The sequence below is a fragment of the Hordeum vulgare genome, chromosome 4H (genome assembly GCF_904849725.1).
Source record: "Hordeum vulgare subsp. vulgare chromosome 4H, MorexV3_pseudomolecules_assembly, whole genome shotgun sequence".
NCBI classification, from domain to species: Eukaryota; Viridiplantae; Streptophyta; class Magnoliopsida; order Poales; family Poaceae; genus Hordeum; species Hordeum vulgare.
In genome coordinates this window covers 528385510-528390724 of record NC_058521.1, presented here as the reverse complement: position 1 = coordinate 528390724, position 5215 = coordinate 528385510, and the positions used below count along the sequence as shown (strand labels likewise).

The 5215-nt window shown below is 42.2% G+C and overlaps 1 pseudogene; it reads right to left on the bottom strand.

Annotated features, from left to right (window-relative positions):
- Positions 1-580: 580 nt before the first annotated feature.
- On the bottom strand, positions 581-4884 carry LOC123450694 (annotated as a pseudogene).
- Positions 4885-5215: the final 331 nt, after the last annotated feature.

Here is a 5215-nt window from a genome sequence, read left to right as displayed (position 1 = left end):
GTCCTCGTCGTCTGAGTCCATGACCGAGCAGGCAAATAGCCAAACATCTGGCAGGCGTGGTGGGTAGGCGGCCGTCGATGAGCGGTTTAAAAAGCTCGCCCAAGAGAGCAGGATGGAGGCTGTCGCGAAACCGGCAGGGAAATGGCTTTTTTCTACCGGCAGGGCAGCGACTATGGACAGGTGGGCGACGTCGGGATCGACATGGCGGCGATGCTTCCTACGGCACGCGAGGGCGAATCTAGCTAGGGAAAGGCATTTATCGCCTTACAGTGGCGCCCCACACACCACTTTTCCACTTTTCCTTCCGCCGAACCATCCAACTGCCCCAAACTACACAGTGGCGCCCCACACACCACTTTTCCTTCCGCCGAACCATCCAACTGCCCCAAACTACACGCTAGGTTCGGCCTGGGATCGCCGGCCCAAATAATGGGTCCAACCAGCAAAAAACAACGCCCTAGGGGCACGAGTAGGTTATTTTTAGCGCTGCGTCTAAAAAGGGGCATGGGGGCCTGTTGAGGGCGCGGCTGGAGATGCCCTAAAGTCATTCATTGTAGTAGGAACAACACAACAGGGAAGATCATCGCCTCTTCTTCCAGTAAAAAGAAATCTTCAAAGAAACACAAGGGTATGTCATAGCTAGCTCTGCAATTCTGAAAACTAACAATGTCTCTAACCTATCGTTCCATCCAATCCTACAACCGCTATAAACCTCCGGCAAAAGTAAGAAGGGACTCAACTTGGCAGCCAGACTCTTTCCAAAAATAATCTACTCTTTCAAAAACTTGGCAACCAGCACTGAGTCACTGGATTGAAAACGCCTACTTCTCTTCTCTTCATCCGTGTGTGTTGTCTATGACACCGCCGCGGCAGCGGTACCCTGCAAAACAAAGGCGGGAGTTAGCTCGGGATCAGACAGTTGTTAGTCACAAATGATGTCTTAGCAAGGATGCATTGTTATGTTAGTTTACCAGCTTGAGCTTCTGTTCGAACAACATCAATACTTCTCTCCGGAGGGCGTCAACCTCCCCGGCATACTCCTTCTGTTCCTCTGAAGGCAGCTCCTCCAGCTGCACCCCCAGTCTGCACAGAACACTGTCTAGACCACATGACTCGAAGTCCCTAGCGTCTGTCGAGGGAAGCTTCAGTAGGCTCCTAATGGCCAACAAAACCTGCGTATGAAACAGAATGTCAGTCAAAACCTGTGACAGAGTAGTGTTGTAAGTTTTACTGCTGGCATGCCGAAATTTTGTCAAATGAACTACAGTAGTCGTCACTTCCATTTCTTGACAGGAGTTAAGTAATTGCATTTCTACAACTTTCTCCTAAAGTCCTTGCTGAGAGAAATAACATTGAACAATAAATCCATGCGTAATTATACTGCCAGGTGCTAAAAGAAAGGTGCAAATTCATGCACCAAATGACACAAGGAACAACTGTCATTGAGAGTGCAGACCATGAGCTGGTAACCAGTGCTAATCATAATGATCTACAGAGTCAGAGGTGGCTCTGATCATACCTTTTCTTGAAGGTCAAGATCAAACTCTGATAACATATCAGTGACTGACTTCAGCAAAAAGCGTTCACTTACGAAAGTGAGCCCTGAGTTTCCAGAATTTAGCTGAAAGTCCGCTAGATCTGTTAATAAAAACACTGCCTTCTTCTGAAGCCCAACATCAACACTGTTGCTTCCCAAGATGTGCTGCAAAAGTGGGAAATTTCATCACAGCTGAACCAGTTATGTGCTTGTATTCCCAAGATAGGATTTTCACTACCTACAGCATTGCGTTCCCATTTTCCAAAGCGAATTCCTCCTCACCATTTACGTTATTTCTGATTAAAGCCGATATAGCATACATCGCCTTTGCAGCTTCTTTTGCCGAAGTGGAATAACCCATCTTCACTAATCTTGCCAAAGCTCCATAACCAAGAATCTGACCAAGAAAAAAACAGTCAGCACATGTTACATGGCTAGAACAAAAAATGATTATAACAAATACTTCAACAACAGACACCCCTATGGGGAAACATAGAAGGAAACTGGCTCTTAATAAGATGACATGCACAGTTGACAATCAGTTTGAAAAGAAAATAGAAGAAACCACTACAATGGTATAGCAATGGTGAAATGAAAGATATATAAACATCATTTTCAAGCATATTTAGTGAAGTTAAAGAGACAAATTTACAGTAGCATTCATTGGGCCAGGCCTGAACAACACATAAACTACACATATTGCTCACAAAAAAAAGAAAATTTACTCCCCAAATCTGCATAATACTATTAATAATGAAGAGGATACTCTGCAGAAACAAGATACATCTTTGAAATCAAAATGCTCCTTTGTGCAGGATTAATGGCATTACCTGGCTTTGGACAAGGGCATTATTCTGACTGGCTGTACCCAGGATCCATGAAGAGGTGGTCCGTATTTCTTCATTTGCATTATTAAGATCTTGAATCACAGGAACAAGGCCCCCAATTTTATCAAGGTCTCGTCACAAATGAACGAGCAAGAAACAATTTCAGAAAATCTTCCAAAGAAGTCACACACACACAAATCTAAGCCATTGTTGCATCCAATTTTGGCTCTCGCCTCTTTTTTTTCCTTCGTAAAGCTTGTAAACTACCTAAACACTTGATACTCGGAGTACCCAATTATAGTCAAGGTGAAAAATGTACGGACACAAATACGTGAATTCCCAGAATGTTGTGCAGAAATTCGTCTTTGGGAAGGCTAACAATTTTTATGTTGTAGGCAGGCGCTGATGGAAATGATTTCGTATGTAATATAAATTTTTGAAGGTTCCAGGCTCCCAGCAATGCACATAATAGGAAAACGAACTCGTGGGTACCAACTCTTTTGGATGCACTGGCATAGCCTGAATATATTTTTTATCATGCGTAAGAGTATACATAGTCATTGGAGAAACAAACAACTGTAATGGAAACATAATCGTATAGATGACGGAAACCAGTGTGTGAACATTGCAGAGTTAGATGGTTAATATCACAGAAATTGATGGTTGTAGCATGTGTGCTTGACAATTTGTTGATCCTGTGGAAGGAAAAACAAATATAATTAATAGCAGCTATTGGAATACACAAGAAAATACTAACTCAGTAAGGTAGAAGCCTGGTCTAAGTAATAACACAGTGAATAAATCAGACACTGTAAAAAAAATGCCATCGTACTATCAGAGCAGAAATATATATGGAACTGTTATGACAGGTATTCATTATAACCCGAGGGGGCCCAAGGGCGCAGCCACTTAAAGGCGTGGCCCAACTTATCTTATCGTTATTAGGGGCTTAGCCTAGTTTATCGTATTTGTTAGGCTAGGGAGATTATATATACTCATGTAAGGACTCCGTTTTGGTTAAGCAGAAGTAATCATATTTGCTCGGCTCCCACAGGAGCCGGCACCCTAACCCTAGCCACCTCGATTCTCTCTCTCTCTCTTGTGCGCGCGCGTGATCACTGTGCCACGCCGCCGCCGGCGGAGCGCCTCGCCCCGCCAACCTCTCTTCCACCCATATAACCTGAGACCTCACCCTGGTAGGGATCCTATTCCTATGAGGAAATTTTAATCCCAACTTACCAAAGAAACTGCAGGTTCTTAACTAATCAAAATCCATCATACTACCAGAACAGAAAAATGAGGAATCAAATTCTTGGAGAACCTCACAAGGACCATCCATCACGTTGCTCAACAACAAGCTCTCATAACATTGCTCATCAGGCTCTAACCTCTGAATTTGATCATGTCCTCTGCTATAATTGTTTAGCTCATAGAGATAGCCCTTGTAGGATCATAAATAGGACCAGGAATGCAAATGTTTAGTGTTTAGGGTCCTTGTGTCATACATTTTCTTTTCCCCTTTCTCTAAATTGACTGGACCATTATAAAAAGAGGGGCTAGTCAATTAACCTAAAAATGACATTTGTTGGGTATAAGTTTCTACCCTTGAAGAAACCAATAGTAAAAGCATTCGATGCAAACCTGTAGTTGCTTCACTTTTAGCTTGTCTCGCGGTGACAGGTGGGCTGGTCGAGTATGTGATCGTCTTCCTAGAATCCCAGTCATCAAGGATTTCTGAATGTTCATCCTGTCATTTAATTTGGTCGATTGTTGAGCCATGAACAAAAAGTATAACTGAATAATTATACACGTCATGATTGTATTTTGATATGCTTATGAGATAACAGCTGTACCTCTCACATACATCCAACTATGGGTCATCATAAGGTTCATGTTCCTGCAAAAGAATAGGAAAAGCAATGAGCAATTTAATCCGAAGAAGGAGAAGATCAACAAAAACTACAGGAAATCAAAAACAGCTAGGTGCCATGTCAAGATCCTTAATCAAAAGCGAACTATATTAGTTCAATATAAACGGCAATATGAAAAGCATACAGATTAGGAAGCATTAGTTAAGCCAACATATGATTTCTCCTTCCTGACTACTTTATCCTTTCACATTCAGCTCCCTGGGCTCCTCCTCTTTGTCACATGTATCTTCCAAAAGTAGTCATCATGAAAGCTTTAGACGGAGTACAAGGGGATTCCATTAGCTTTAGAAAAATTCTAGTACAAGCGAACGTTCCAGTAGAAGCAAGTAACTGTATTTATGCAACCAATTCTGACGCATGTGCAACTGTACATCGAGATAAAGAAAACATGGCATATTTGAGGTTATTTTTTTCCTTTGTATTTGTGTTACAGGTTGATCTTCGAATATTGAAGGCTGTAGCCAGTCAGTATTCCTCTGATGTCGATGCAGCTGTTGGATTTGTTCTTTCCGATGTCATTCCAGCAGTAAGCGAACCTACCGAAACAGTTTTTACACTCCAAGATGTTGAGTATGCAGAACACGACCATACTGACTATAAGTAATTTTGTGCACTTTTTTTGGCGTTGCTATTGTTTTTTTTTTCACCCATTACGTGGAAATACTCCTAATAGTAAGTAGGTGCATCTGCTAGTAGTTGTTTATTCAATGGGGCCTTCAATCTCATGCTTGTTTGTTTTCAAACATTAGCCAGGAAGTCTAACTTACATTCTGGAGGGACAACATTGGTGGATCTAGGAGCTAAAGAGGATGCCAGTGGCCTATTCGGAACTTCAGCTGTGAGTAGTGGCACCTTTTGTGAATGTAATCCATCTTCGGATTATGATGGGACATTCCACAGTAACAACAAGATAGAAAAAT